Raw genomic sequence first — 12775 nt, forward strand, 5'->3', positions numbered from 1 at the left:
TGATTCCGTTTCATGGTTGCTAAATTAGTGTTGATCAACATTTAACAATTGGCATACTTTTGTTTGTAATTTAGCCGTTGAAATACAGGTGCTAACCCAACATGTTAGAATTGCCAGTGAAGAAAAGTAAAGTTACCTTCAGGTTTTAGGAACCTCTCTTGCCAATCCTAAGAACTGCTTCAATTTTAGAAAAAGAAACTCTTCTGATTATCTTTGACACGTTTTAAAGGATTAGGAAAAAGATCAAAAGCAGCTTACGGCCATACCTCTCTGGTTCCGCCCGATCTCGTCTGATCTCGGAAGCTAAGCAGAGCAGGGCCTGGTTAGTACCTGGATGGAAGACCGCCTGGGAATCCCAGGTGCCGTAAGCTTTTTCACTTCTCTCTCCGAAAGCCGCCCAGCGCCGCAGATTGTACACCTACACAATTGTAAAAAGTATTTCACATTGTAGAAGAGATGCAATAGGAAGAAGATGAAAGGTGGCTTACGTCCATACCATCGTCAGGCCATTTGAGGTGGCGGGGACTGCAATGGCCATCCACCGATTGGCTGGGACTCCTGGGCGGGTCTTCTCTAGTCCATCCAATTTTCGGCATAGGATGTCACAGCCTTCTTTGCATACCCTTATTTAACCCACACAAAGATGCCAACGGCAGGCGTGACATAATTTTTTGACGCATTATAAAGGATTAGGAAAAAGATAAAAAGCAGCTTACGGCCATACCTCTCTGGTTCCGCCCGATCTCGTCTGATCTCGGAAGCTAAGCAGAGCAGGGCCTGGTTAGTACCTGGATGGAAGACCGCCTGGGAATCCCAGGTGCCGTAAGCTTTTTCACTTCTCTCTGAAAGCCGCCGAGCGCCGCAGATTGTACACCTACAAATTACAAAAAGTATATCACATTGTCGAAGAGATGCATGTTTAGTGTTGTTTTAACGTTGGATATATAAGGAACTTAGACAATATCATCAAAATTGATTCCGTTTCATGGTTGCTAAATTAGTGTTGATCAACATTTAACAATTGGCATACTTTTGTTTGTAATTTAGCCGTTGAAATACAGGTGCTAACCCAACATGTTAGAATTGCCAGTGAAGAAAAGTAAAGTTACCTTCAGGTTTTAGGAACCTCTCTTGCCAATCCTAAGAACTGCTTCAATTTTAGAAAAAGAAACTCTTCTGATTATCTTTGACACGTTCTAAAGGATTAGGAAAAAGATAAAAAGCAGCTTACGGCCATACCTCTCTGGTTCCGCCCGATCTCGTCTGATCTCGGAAGCTAAGCAGAGCAGGGCCTGGTTAGTACCTGGATGGAAGACCGCCTGGGAATCCCAGGTGCCGTAAGCTTTTTCACTTCTCTCTCCGAAAGCCGCCCAGCGCCGCAGATTGTACACCTACACAATTGTAAAAAGTATTTCACATTGTAGAAGAGATGCAATAGGAAGAAGATGAAAGGTGGCTTACGTCCATACCATCGTCAGGCCATTTGAGGTGGCGGGGACTGCATTGGCCATCCACCGATTGGCTGGGACTCCTGGGCGGGTCTTCTCTAGTCCATCCAATTTTCGGCATAGGATGTCACAGCCTGCTTTGCATACCCTTATTTAACCCACACAAAGATGCCAACGGCAGGCGTGACATAATTTTTTGACGCATTATAAAGGATTAGGAAAAAGATAAAAAGCAGCTTACGGCCATACCTCTCTGGTTCCGCCCGATCTCGTCTGATCTCGGAAGCTAAGCAGAGCAGGGCCTGGTTAGTACCTGGATGGAAGACCGCCTGGGAATCCCAGGTGCCGTAAGCTTTTTCACTTCTCTCTGAAAGCCGCCGAGCGCCGCAGATTGTACACCTACAAATTACAAAAAGTATATCACATTGTCGAAGAGATGCATGTTTAGTGTTGTTTTAACGTTGGATATATAAGGAACTTAGACAATATCATCAAAATTGATTCCGTTTCATGGTTGCTAAATTAGTGTTGATCAACATTTAACAATTGGCCTACTTTTGTTTGTAATTTAGCCGTTGAAATACAGGTGCTAACCCAACATGTTAGAATTGCCAGTGAAGAAAAGTAAAGTTACCTTCAGGTTTTAGGAACCTCTCTTGCCAATCCTAAGAACTGCTTCAATTTTAGAAAAAGAAACTTTTCTGATTATCTTTGACACGTTCTAAAGGATTAGGAAAAAGATATTAAAGCAGCTTACGGCCATACCTCTCTGGTTCCGCCCGATCTCGTCTGATCTCGGAAGCTAAGCAGAGCAGGGCCTGGTTAGTACCTGGATGGAAGACCGCCTGGGAATCCCAGGTGCCGTAAGCTTTTTCACTTCTCTCTCCGAAAGCCGCCCAGCGCCGCAGATTGTACACCTACACAATTGTAAAAAGTATTTCACATTGTAGAAGAGATGCAATAGGAAGAAGATGAAAGGTGGCTTACGTCCATACCATCGTCAGGCCATTTGAGGTGGCGGGGACTGCAATGGCCATCCACCGATTGGCTGGGACTCCTGGGCGGGTCTTCTCTAGTCCATCCAATTTTCGGCATAGGATGTCACAGCCTTCTTTGCATACCCTTATTTAACCCACACAAAGATGCCAACGGCAGGCGTGACATAATTTTTTGACGCATTATAAAGGATTAGGAAAAAGATAAAAAGCAGCTTACGGCCATACCTCTCTGGTTCCGCCCGATCTCGTCTGATCTCGGAAGCTAAGCAGAGCAGGGCCTGGTTAGTACCTGGATGGAAGACCGCCTGGGAATCCCAGGTGCCGTAAGCTTTTTCACTTCTCTCTGAAAGCTGCCGAGCGCCGCAGATTGTACACCTACAAATTACAAAAAGTACATCACATTGTCGAAGAGATGCATGTTTAGTGTTGTTTTAACGTTGGATATATAAGGAACTTAGACAATATCATCAAAATTGATTCCGTTTCATGGTTGCTAAATTAGTGTTGATCAACATTTAACAATTGGCCTACTTTTGTTTGTAATTTAGCCGTTGAAATACAGGTGCTAACCCAACATGTTAGAATTGCCAGTGAAGAAAAGTAAAGTTACCTTCAGGTTTTAGGAACCTCTCTTGCCAATCCTAAGAACTGCTTCAATTTTAGAAAAAGAAACTCTTCTGATTATCTTTGACACGTTTTAAAGGATTAGGAAAAAGATCAAAAGCAGCTTACGGCCATACCTCTCTGGTTCCGCCCGATCTCGTCTGATCTCGGAAGCTAAGCAGAGCAGGGCCTGGTTAGTACCTGGATGGAAGACCGCCTGGGAATCCCAGGTGCCGTAAGCTTTTTCACTTCTCTCTCCGAAAGCCGCCCAGCGCCGCAGATTGTACACCTACACAATTGTAAAAAGTATTTCACATTGTAGAAGAGATGCAATAGGAAGAAGATGAAAGGTGGCTTACGTCCATACCATCGTCAGGCCATTTGAGGTGGCGGGGACTGCAATGGCCATCCACCGATTGGCTGGGACTCCTGGGCGGGTCTTCTCTAGTCCATCCAATTTTCGGCATAGGATGTCACAGCCTTCTTTGCATACCCTTATTTAACCCACACAAAGATGCCAACGGCAGGCGTGACATAATTTTTTGACGCATTATAAAGGATTAGGAAAAAGATAAAAAGCAGCTTACGGCCATACCTCTCTGGTTCCGCCCGATCTCGTCTGATCTCGGAAGCTAAGCAGAGCAGGGCCTGGTTAGTACCTGGATGGAAGACCGCCTGGGAATCCCAGGTGCCGTAAGCTTTTTCACTTCTCTCTGAAAGCCGCCGAGCGCCGCAGATTGTACACCTACAAATTACAAAAAGTATATCACATTGTCGAAGAGATGCATGTTTAGTGTTGTTTTAACGTTGGATATATAAGGAACTTAGACAATATCATCAAAATTGATTCCGTTTCATGGTTGCTAAATTAGTGTTGATCAACATTTAACAATTGGCATACTTTTGTTTGTAATTTAGCCGTTGAAATACAGGTGCTAACCCAACATGTTAGAATTGCCAGTGAAGAAAAGTAAAGTTACCTTCAGGTTTTAGGAACCTCTCTTGCCAATCCTAAGAACTGCTTCAATTTTAGAAAAAGAAACTCTTCTGATTATCTTTGACACGTTCTAAAGGATTAGGAAAAAGATAAAAAGCAGCTTACGGCCATACCTCTCTGGTTCCGCCCGATCTCGTCTGATCTCGGAAGCTAAGCAGAGCAGGGCCTGGTTAGTACCTGGATGGAAGACCGCCTGGGAATCCCAGGTGCCGTAAGCTTTTTCACTTCTCTCTCCGAAAGCCGCCCAGCGCCGCAGATTGTACACCTACACAATTGTAAAAAGTATTTCACATTGTAGAAGAGATGCAATAGGAAGAAGATGAAAGGTGGCTTACGTCCATACCATCGTCAGGCCATTTGAGGTGGCGGGGACTGCATTGGCCATCCACCGATTGGCTGGGACTCCTGGGCGGGTCTTCTCTAGTCCATCCAATTTTCGGCATAGGATGTCACAGCCTGCTTTGCATACCCTTATTTAACCCACACAAAGATGCCAACGGCAGGCGTGACATAATTTTTTGACGCATTATAAAGGATTAGGAAAAAGATAAAAAGCAGCTTACGGCCATACCTCTCTGGTTCCGCCCGATCTCGTCTGATCTCGGAAGCTAAGCAGAGCAGGGCCTGGTTAGTACCTGGATGGAAGACCGCCTGGGAATCCCAGGTGCCGTAAGCTTTTTCACTTCTCTCTGAAAGCCGCCGAGCGCCGCAGATTGTACACCTACAAATTACAAAAAGTATATCACATTGTCGAAGAGATGCATGTTTAGTGTTGTTTTAACGTTGGATATATAAGGAACTTAGACAATATCATCAAAATTGATTCCGTTTCATGGTTGCTAAATTAGTGTTGATCAACATTTAACAATTGGCCTACTTTTGTTTGTAATTTAGCCGTTGAAATACAGGTGCTAACCCAACATGTTAGAATTGCCAGTGAAGAAAAGTAAAGTTACCTTCAGGTTTTAGGAACCTCTCTTGCCAATCCTAAGAACTGCTTCAATTTTAGAAAAAGAAACTTTTCTGATTATCTTTGACACGTTCTAAAGGATTAGGAAAAAGATATTAAAGCAGCTTACGGCCATACCTCTCTGGTTCCGCCCGATCTCGTCTGATCTCGGAAGCTAAGCAGAGCAGGGCCTGGTTAGTACCTGGATGGAAGACCGCCTGGGAATCCCAGGTGCCGTAAGCTTTTTCACTTCTCTCTCCGAAAGCCGCCCAGCGCCGCAGATTGTACACCTACACAATTGTAAAAAGTATTTCACATTGTAGAAGAGATGCAATAGGAAGAAGATGAAAGGTGGCTTACGTCCATACCATCGTCAGGCCATTTGAGGTGGCGGGGACTGCAATGGCCATCCACCGATTGGCTGGGACTCCTGGGCGGGTCTTCTCTAGTCCATCCAATTTTCGGCATAGGATGTCACAGCCTTCTTTGCATACCCTTATTTAACCCACACAAAGATGCCAACGGCAGGCGTGACATAATTTTTTGACGCATTATAAAGGATTAGGAAAAAGATAAAAAGCAGCTTACGGCCATACCTCTCTGGTTCCGCCCGATCTCGTCTGATCTCGGAAGCTAAGCAGAGCAGGGCCTGGTTAGTACCTGGATGGAAGACCGCCTGGGAATCCCAGGTGCCGTAAGCTTTTTCACTTCTCTCTGAAAGCCGCCGAGCGCCGCAGATTGTACACCTACAAATTACAAAAAGTATATCACATTGTCGAAGAGATGCATGTTTAGTGTTGTTTTAACGTTGGATATATAAGGAACTTAGACAATATCATCAAAATTGATTCCGTTTCATGGTTGCTAAATTAGTGTTGATCAACATTTAACAATTGGCCTACTTTTGTTTGTAATTTAGCCGTTGAAATACAGGTGCTAACCCAACATGTTAGAATTGCCAGTGAAGAAAAGTAAAGTTACCTTCAGGTTTTAGGAACCTCTCTTGCCAATCCTAAGAACTGCTTCAATTTTAGAAAAAGAAACTTTTCTGATTATCTTTGACACGTTCTAAAGGATTAGGAAAAAGATATTAAAGCAGCTTACGGCCATACCTCTCTGGTTCCGCCCGATCTCGTCTGATCTCGGAAGCTAAGCAGAGCAGGGCCTGGTTAGTACCTGGATGGAAGACCGCCTGGGAATCCCAGGTGCCGTAAGCTTTTTCACTTCTCTCTCCGAAAGCCGCCCAGCGCCGCAGATTGTACACCTACACAATTGTAAAAAGTATTTCACATTGTAGAAGAGATGCAATAGGAAGAAGATGAAAGGTGGCTTACGTCCATACCATCGTCAGGCCATTTGAGGTGGCGGGGACTGCAATGGCCATCCACCGATTGGCTGGGACTCCTGGGCGGGTCTTCTCTAGTCCATCCAATTTTCGGCATAGGATGTCACAGCCTTCTTTGCATACCCTTATTTAACCCACACAAAGATGCCAACGGCAGGCGTGACATAATTTTTTGACGCATTATAAAGGATTAGGAAAAAGATAAAAAGCAGCTTACGGCCATACCTCTCTGGTTCCGCCCGATCTCGTCTGATCTCGGAAGCTAAGCAGAGCAGGGCCTGGTTAGTACCTGGATGGAAGACCGCCTGGGAATCCCAGGTGCCGTAAGCTTTTTCACTTCTCTCTGAAAGCCGCCGAGCGCCGCAGATTGTACACCTACAAATTACAAAAAGTATATCACATTGTCGAAGAGATGCATGTTTAGTGTTGTTTTAACGTTGGATATATAAGGAACTTAGACAATATCATCAAAATTGATTCCGTTTCATGGTTGCTAAATTAGTGTTGATCAACATTTAACAATTGGCATACTTTTGTTTGTAATTTAGCCGTTGAAATACAGGTGCTAACCCAACATGTTAGAATTGCCAGTGAAGAAAAGTAAAGTTACCTTCAGGTTTTAGGAACCTCTCTTGCCAATCCTAAGAACTGCTTCAATTTTAGAAAAAGAAACTCTTCTGATTATCTTTGACACGTTCTAAAGGATTAGGAAAAAGATAAAAAGCAGCTTACGGCCATACCTCTCTGGTTCCGCCCGATCTCGTCTGATCTCGGAAGCTAAGCAGAGCAGGGCCTGGTTAGTACCTGGATGGAAGACCGCCTGGGAATCCCAGGTGCCGTAAGCTTTTTCACTTCTCTCTCCGAAAGCCGCCCAGCGCCGCAGATTGTACACCTACACAATTGTAAAAAGTATTTCACATTGTAGAAGAGATGCAATAGGAAGAAGATGAAAGGTGGCTTACGTCCATACCATCGTCAGGCCATTTGAGGTGGCGGGGACTGCAATGGCCATCCACCGATTGGCTGGGACTCCTGGGCGGGTCTTCTCTAGTCCATCCAATTTTCGGCATAGGATGTCACAGCCTGCTTTGCATACCCTTATTTAACCCACACAAAGATGCCAACGGCAGGCGTGACATAATTTTTTGACGCATTATAAAGGATTAGGAAAAAGATAAAAAGCAGCTTACGGCCATACCTCTCTGGTTCCGCCCGATCTCGTCTGATCTCGGAAGCTAAGCAGAGCAGGGCCTGGTTAGTACCTGGATGGAAGACCGCCTGGGAATCCCAGGTGCCGTAAGCTTTTTCACTTCTCTCTGAAAGCCGCCGAGCGCCGCAGATTGTACACCTACAAATTACAAAAAGTATATCACATTGTCGAAGAGATGCATGTTTAGTGTTGTTTTAACGTTGGATATATAAGGAACTTAGACAATATCATCAAAATTGATTCCGTTTCATGGTTGCTAAATTAGTGTTGATCAACATTTAACAATTGGCCTACTTTTGTTTGTAATTTAGCCGTTGAAATACAGGTGCTAACCCAACATGTTAGAATTGCCAGTGAAGAAAAGTAAAGTTACCTTCAGGTTTTAGGAACCTCTCTTGCCAATCCTAAGAACTGCTTCAATTTTAGAAAAAGAAACTTTTCTGATTATCTTTGACACGTTCTAAAGGATTAGGAAAAAGATATTAAAGCAGCTTACGGCCATACCTCTCTGGTTCCGCCCGATCTCGTCTGATCTCGGAAGCTAAGCAGAGCAGGGCCTGGTTAGTACCTGGATGGAAGACCGCCTGGGAATCCCAGGTGCCGTAAGCTTTTTCACTTCTCTCTCCGAAAGCCGCCCAGCGCCGCAGATTGTACACCTACACAATTGTAAAAAGTATTTCACATTGTAGAAGAGATGCAATAGGAAGAAGATGAAAGGTGGCTTACGTCCATACCATCGTCAGGCCATTTGAGGTGGCGGGGACTGCAATGGCCATCCACCGATTGGCTGGGACTCCTGGGCGGGTCTTCTCTAGTCCATCCAATTTTCGGCATAGGATGTCACAGCCTTCTTTGCATACCCTTATTTAACCCACACAAAGATGCCAACGGCAGGCGTGACATAATTTTTTGACGCATTATAAAGGATTAGGAAAAAGATAAAAAGCAGCTTACGGCCATACCTCTCTGGTTCCGCCCGATCTCGTCTGATCTCGGAAGCTAAGCAGAGCAGGGCCTGGTTAGTACCTGGATGGAAGACCGCCTGGGAATCCCAGGTGCCGTAAGCTTTTTCACTTCTCTCTGAAAGCCGCCGAGCGCCGCAGATTGTACACCTACAAATTACAAAAAGTATATCACATTGTCGAAGAGATGCATGTTTAGTGTTGTTTTAACGTTGGATATATAAGGAACTTAGACAATATCATCAAAATTGATTCCGTTTCATGGTTGCTAAATTAGTGTTGATCAACATTTAACAATTGGCCTACTTTTGTTTGTAATTTAGCCGTTGAAATACAGGTGCTAACCCAACATGTTAGAATTGCCAGTGAAGAAAAGTAAAGTTACCTTCAGGTTTTAGGAACCTCTCTTGCCAATCCTAAGAACTGCTTCAATTTTAGAAAAAGAAACTTTTCTGATTATCTTTGACACGTTCTAAAGGATTAGGAAAAAGATATTAAAGCAGCTTACGGCCATACCTCTCTGGTTCCGCCCGATCTCGTCTGATCTCGGAAGCTAAGCAGAGCAGGGCCTGGTTAGTACCTGGATGGAAGACCGCCTGGGAATCCCAGGTGCCGTAAGCTTTTTCACTTCTCTCTCCGAAAGCCGCCCAGCGCCGCAGATTGTACACCTACACAATTGTAAAAAGTATTTCACATTGTAGAAGAGATGCAATAGGAAGAAGATGAAAGGTGGCTTACGTCCATACCATCGTCAGGCCATTTGAGGTGGCGGGGACTGCAATGGCCATCCACCGATTGGCTGGGACTCCTGGGCGGGTCTTCTCTAGTCCATCCAATTTTCGGCATAGGATGTCACAGCCTTCTTTGCATACCCTTATTTAACCCACACAAAGATGCCAACGGCAGGCGTGACATAATTTTTTGACGCATTATAAAGGATTAGGAAAAAGATAAAAAGCAGCTTACGGCCATACCTCTCTGGTTCCGCCCGATCTCGTCTGATCTCGGAAGCTAAGCAGAGCAGGGCCTGGTTAGTACCTGGATGGAAGACCGCCTGGGAATCCCAGGTGCCGTAAGCTTTTTCACTTCTCTCTGAAAGCTGCCGAGCGCCGCAGATTGTACACCTACAAATTACAAAAAGTACATCACATTGTCGAAGAGATGCATGTTTAGTGTTGTTTTAACGTTGGATATATAAGGAACTTAGACAATATCATCAAAATTGATTCCGTTTCATGGTTGCTAAATTAGTGTTGATCAACATTTAACAATTGGCATACTTTTGTTTGTAATTTAGCCGTTGAAATACAGGTGCTAACCCAACATGTTAGAATTGCCAGTGAAGAAAAGTAAAGTTACCTTCAGGTTTTAGGAACCTCTCTTGCCAATCCTAAGAACTGCTTCAATTTTAGAAAAAGAAACTTTTCTGATTATCTTTGACACGTTCTAAAGGATTAGGAAAAAGATAAAAAGCAGCTTACGGCCATACCTCTCTGGTTCCGCCCGATCTCGTCTGATCTCGGAAGCTAAGCAGAGCAGGGCCTGGTTAGTACCTGGATGGAAGACCGCCTGGGAATCCCAGGTGCCGTAAGCTTTTTCACTTCTCTCTGAAAGCCGCCGAGCGCCGCAGATTGTACACCTACAAATTACAAAAAGTATATCACATTGTCGAAGAGATGCATGTTTAGTGTTGTTTTAACGTTGGATATATAAGGAACTTAGACAATATCATCAAAATTGATTCCGTTTCATGGTTGCTAAATTAGTGTTGATCAACATTTAACAATTGGCCTACTTTTGTTTGTAATTTAGCCGTTGAAATACAGGTGCTAACCCAACATGTTAGAATTGCCAGTGAAGAAAAGTAAAGTTACCTTCAGGTTTTAGGAACCTCTCTTGCCAATCCTAAGAACTGCTTCAATTTTAGAAAAAGAAACTTTTCTGATTATCTTTGACACGTTCTAAAGGATTAGGAAAAAGATATTAAAGCAGCTTACGGCCATACCTCTCTGGTTCCGCCCGATCTCGTCTGATCTCGGAAGCTAAGCAGAGCAGGGCCTGGTTAGTACCTGGATGGAAGACCGCCTGGGAATCCCAGGTGCCGTAAGCTTTTTCACTTCTCTCTCCGAAAGCCGCCCAGCGCCGCAGATTGTACACCTACACAATTGTAAAAAGTATTTCACATTGTAGAAGAGATGCAATAGGAAGAAGATGAAAGGTGGCTTACGTCCATACCATCGTCAGGCCATTTGAGGTGGCGGGGACTGCAATGGCCATCCACCGATTGGCTGGGACTCCTGGGCGGGTCTTCTCTAGTCCATCCAATTTTCGGCATAGGATATCACAGCCTTCTTTGCATACCCTTATTTAACCCACACAAAGATGCCAACGGCAGGCGTGACATAATTTTTTGACGCATTATAAAGGATTAGGAAAAAGATAAAAAGCAGCTTACGGCCATACCTCTCTGGTTCCGCCCGATCTCGTCTGATCTCGGAAGCTAAGCAGAGCAGGGCCTGGTTAGTACCTGGATGGAAGACCGCCTGGGAATCCCAGGTGCCGTAAGCTTTTTCACTTCTCTCTCCGAAAGCCGCCCAGCGCCGCAGATTGTACACCTACACAATTGTAAAAAGTATTTCACATTGTAGAAGAGATGCAATAGGAAGAAGATGAAAGGTGGCTTACGTCCATACCATCGTCAGGCCATTTGAGGTGGCGGGGACTGCAATGGCCATCCACCGATTGGCTGGGACTCCTGGGCGGGTCTTCTCTAGTCCATCCAATTTTCGGCATAGGATGTCACAGCCTTCTTTGCATACCCTTATTTAACCCACACAAAGATGCCAACGGCAGGCGTGACATAATTTTTTGACGCATTATAAAGGATTAGGAAAAAGATAAAAAGCAGCTTACGGCCATACCTCTCTGGTTCCGCCCGATCTCGTCTGATCTCGGAAGCTAAGCAGAGCAGGGCCTGGTTAGTACCTGGATGGAAGACCGCCTGGGAATCCCAGGTGCCGTAAGCTTTTTCACTTCTCTCTCCGAAAGCCGCCCAGCGCCGCAGATTGTACACCTACACAATTGTAAAAAGTATTTCACATTGTAGAAGAGATGCAATAGGAAGAAGATGAAAGGTGGCTTACGTCCATACCATCGTCAGGCCATTTGAGGTGGCGGGGACTGCAATGGCCATCCACCGATTGGCTGGGACTCCTGGGCGGGTCTTCTCTAGTCCATCCAATTTTCGGCATAGGATGTCACAGCCTTCTTTGCATACCCTTATTTAACCCACACAAAGATGCCAACGGCAGGCGTGACATAATTTTTTGACGCATTATAAAGGATTAGGAAAAAGATAAAAAGCAGCTTACGGCCATACCTCTCTGGTTCCGCCCGATCTCGTCTGATCTCGGAAGCTAAGCAGAGCAGGGCCTGGTTAGTACCTGGATGGAAGACCGCCTGGGAATCCCAGGTGCCGTAAGCTTTTTCACTTCTCTCTGAAAGCCGCCGAGCGCCGCAGATTGTACACCTACAAATTACAAAAAGTATATCACATTGTCGAAGAGATGCATGTTTAGTGTTGTTTTAACGTTGGATATATAAGGAACTTAGACAATATCATCAAAATTGATTCCGTTTCATGGTTGCTAAATTAGTGTTGATCAACATTTAACAATTGGCCTACTTTTGTTTGTAATTTAGCCGTTGAAATACAGGTGCTAACCCAACATGTTAGAATTGCCAGTGAAGAAAAGTAAAGTTACCTTCAGGTTTTAGGAACCTCTCTTGCCAATCCTAAGAACTGCTTCAATTTTAGAAAAAGAAACTTTTCTGATTATCTTTGACACGTTCTAAAGGATTAGGAAAAAGATAAAAAGCAGCTTACGGCCATACCTCTCTGGTTCCGCCCGATCTCGTCTGATCTCGGAAGCTAAGCAGAGCAGGGCCTGGTTAGTACCTGGATGGAAGACCGCCTGGGAATCCCAGGTGCCGTAAGCTTTTTCACTTCTCTCTGAAAGCCGCCGAGCGCCGCAGATTGTACACCTACAAATTACAAAAAGTATATCACATTGTCGAAGAGATGCATGTTTAGTGTTGTTTTAACGTTGGATATATAAGGAACTTAGACAATATCATCAAAATTGATTCCGTTTCATGGTTGCTAAATTAGTGTTGATCAACATTTAACAATTGGCCTACTTTTGTTTGTAATTTAGCCGTTGAAATACAGGTGCTAACCCAACATGTTAGAATTGCCAGTGA

At 44.4% G+C, this 12775-nt stretch overlaps 26 non-coding genes across 26 annotated transcripts; all 26 read left to right on the top strand.

Annotated features, from left to right (window-relative positions):
- The first annotated feature begins 252 nt into the window (after positions 1 to 252).
- Positions 253 to 371, top strand: LOC134111924 (5S ribosomal RNA). The gene has a single exon (XR_009945265.1). It is a non-coding gene; the product is annotated as a 5S ribosomal RNA (ribosomal RNA).
- A 339-nt stretch (positions 372 to 710) lies between these two features.
- LOC134111925 (5S ribosomal RNA) lies at positions 711 to 829 on the top strand. Its single transcript, XR_009945266.1, has one exon. It is a non-coding gene; the product is annotated as a 5S ribosomal RNA (ribosomal RNA).
- Positions 830 to 1225: 396 nt separating this feature from the next.
- On the top strand, positions 1226 to 1344 carry LOC134111927 (5S ribosomal RNA). The gene has a single exon (XR_009945268.1). It is a non-coding gene; the product is annotated as a 5S ribosomal RNA (ribosomal RNA).
- Positions 1345 to 1683: 339 nt separating this feature from the next.
- LOC134111928 (5S ribosomal RNA) lies at positions 1684 to 1802 on the top strand. Its single transcript, XR_009945269.1, has one exon. It is a non-coding gene; the product is annotated as a 5S ribosomal RNA (ribosomal RNA).
- A 397-nt stretch (positions 1803 to 2199) lies between these two features.
- LOC134111929 (5S ribosomal RNA) lies at positions 2200 to 2318 on the top strand. Its single transcript, XR_009945270.1, has one exon. It is a non-coding gene; the product is annotated as a 5S ribosomal RNA (ribosomal RNA).
- Positions 2319 to 2657: 339 nt separating this feature from the next.
- LOC134111930 (5S ribosomal RNA) lies at positions 2658 to 2776 on the top strand. The gene has a single exon (XR_009945271.1). It is a non-coding gene; the product is annotated as a 5S ribosomal RNA (ribosomal RNA).
- Positions 2777 to 3172: 396 nt separating this feature from the next.
- LOC134111931 (5S ribosomal RNA) lies at positions 3173 to 3291 on the top strand. Its single transcript, XR_009945272.1, has one exon. It is a non-coding gene; the product is annotated as a 5S ribosomal RNA (ribosomal RNA).
- A 339-nt stretch (positions 3292 to 3630) lies between these two features.
- Positions 3631 to 3749, top strand: LOC134111932 (5S ribosomal RNA). Its single transcript, XR_009945273.1, has one exon. It is a non-coding gene; the product is annotated as a 5S ribosomal RNA (ribosomal RNA).
- A 396-nt stretch (positions 3750 to 4145) lies between these two features.
- LOC134111933 (5S ribosomal RNA) lies at positions 4146 to 4264 on the top strand. The gene has a single exon (XR_009945274.1). It is a non-coding gene; the product is annotated as a 5S ribosomal RNA (ribosomal RNA).
- Positions 4265 to 4603: 339 nt separating this feature from the next.
- On the top strand, positions 4604 to 4722 carry LOC134111934 (5S ribosomal RNA). Its single transcript, XR_009945275.1, has one exon. It is a non-coding gene; the product is annotated as a 5S ribosomal RNA (ribosomal RNA).
- Positions 4723 to 5119: 397 nt separating this feature from the next.
- LOC134111935 (5S ribosomal RNA) lies at positions 5120 to 5238 on the top strand. Its single transcript, XR_009945276.1, has one exon. It is a non-coding gene; the product is annotated as a 5S ribosomal RNA (ribosomal RNA).
- A 339-nt stretch (positions 5239 to 5577) lies between these two features.
- Positions 5578 to 5696, top strand: LOC134111936 (5S ribosomal RNA). The gene has a single exon (XR_009945277.1). It is a non-coding gene; the product is annotated as a 5S ribosomal RNA (ribosomal RNA).
- Positions 5697 to 6093: 397 nt separating this feature from the next.
- LOC134111938 (5S ribosomal RNA) lies at positions 6094 to 6212 on the top strand. Its single transcript, XR_009945279.1, has one exon. It is a non-coding gene; the product is annotated as a 5S ribosomal RNA (ribosomal RNA).
- Positions 6213 to 6551: 339 nt separating this feature from the next.
- Positions 6552 to 6670, top strand: LOC134111939 (5S ribosomal RNA). The gene has a single exon (XR_009945280.1). It is a non-coding gene; the product is annotated as a 5S ribosomal RNA (ribosomal RNA).
- A 396-nt stretch (positions 6671 to 7066) lies between these two features.
- LOC134111940 (5S ribosomal RNA) lies at positions 7067 to 7185 on the top strand. The gene has a single exon (XR_009945281.1). It is a non-coding gene; the product is annotated as a 5S ribosomal RNA (ribosomal RNA).
- A 339-nt stretch (positions 7186 to 7524) lies between these two features.
- On the top strand, positions 7525 to 7643 carry LOC134111941 (5S ribosomal RNA). Its single transcript, XR_009945282.1, has one exon. It is a non-coding gene; the product is annotated as a 5S ribosomal RNA (ribosomal RNA).
- A 397-nt stretch (positions 7644 to 8040) lies between these two features.
- Positions 8041 to 8159, top strand: LOC134111942 (5S ribosomal RNA). Its single transcript, XR_009945283.1, has one exon. It is a non-coding gene; the product is annotated as a 5S ribosomal RNA (ribosomal RNA).
- A 339-nt stretch (positions 8160 to 8498) lies between these two features.
- LOC134111943 (5S ribosomal RNA) lies at positions 8499 to 8617 on the top strand. Its single transcript, XR_009945284.1, has one exon. It is a non-coding gene; the product is annotated as a 5S ribosomal RNA (ribosomal RNA).
- Positions 8618 to 9014: 397 nt separating this feature from the next.
- Positions 9015 to 9133, top strand: LOC134111944 (5S ribosomal RNA). Its single transcript, XR_009945285.1, has one exon. It is a non-coding gene; the product is annotated as a 5S ribosomal RNA (ribosomal RNA).
- Positions 9134 to 9472: 339 nt separating this feature from the next.
- On the top strand, positions 9473 to 9591 carry LOC134111945 (5S ribosomal RNA). Its single transcript, XR_009945286.1, has one exon. It is a non-coding gene; the product is annotated as a 5S ribosomal RNA (ribosomal RNA).
- A 396-nt stretch (positions 9592 to 9987) lies between these two features.
- LOC134111946 (5S ribosomal RNA) lies at positions 9988 to 10106 on the top strand. Its single transcript, XR_009945287.1, has one exon. It is a non-coding gene; the product is annotated as a 5S ribosomal RNA (ribosomal RNA).
- Positions 10107 to 10503: 397 nt separating this feature from the next.
- LOC134111947 (5S ribosomal RNA) lies at positions 10504 to 10622 on the top strand. Its single transcript, XR_009945288.1, has one exon. It is a non-coding gene; the product is annotated as a 5S ribosomal RNA (ribosomal RNA).
- A 339-nt stretch (positions 10623 to 10961) lies between these two features.
- LOC134111949 (5S ribosomal RNA) lies at positions 10962 to 11080 on the top strand. The gene has a single exon (XR_009945290.1). It is a non-coding gene; the product is annotated as a 5S ribosomal RNA (ribosomal RNA).
- Positions 11081 to 11419: 339 nt separating this feature from the next.
- Positions 11420 to 11538, top strand: LOC134111950 (5S ribosomal RNA). The gene has a single exon (XR_009945291.1). It is a non-coding gene; the product is annotated as a 5S ribosomal RNA (ribosomal RNA).
- Positions 11539 to 11877: 339 nt separating this feature from the next.
- Positions 11878 to 11996, top strand: LOC134111951 (5S ribosomal RNA). The gene has a single exon (XR_009945292.1). It is a non-coding gene; the product is annotated as a 5S ribosomal RNA (ribosomal RNA).
- Positions 11997 to 12392: 396 nt separating this feature from the next.
- LOC134111952 (5S ribosomal RNA) lies at positions 12393 to 12511 on the top strand. The gene has a single exon (XR_009945293.1). It is a non-coding gene; the product is annotated as a 5S ribosomal RNA (ribosomal RNA).
- Positions 12512 to 12775: the final 264 nt, after the last annotated feature.

This window comes from Pungitius pungitius, unplaced genomic scaffold (genome assembly GCF_949316345.1).
Source record: "Pungitius pungitius unplaced genomic scaffold, fPunPun2.1 scaffold_52, whole genome shotgun sequence".
In the NCBI taxonomy this organism is placed as follows: Eukaryota; Metazoa; Chordata; class Actinopteri; order Perciformes; family Gasterosteidae; genus Pungitius; species Pungitius pungitius.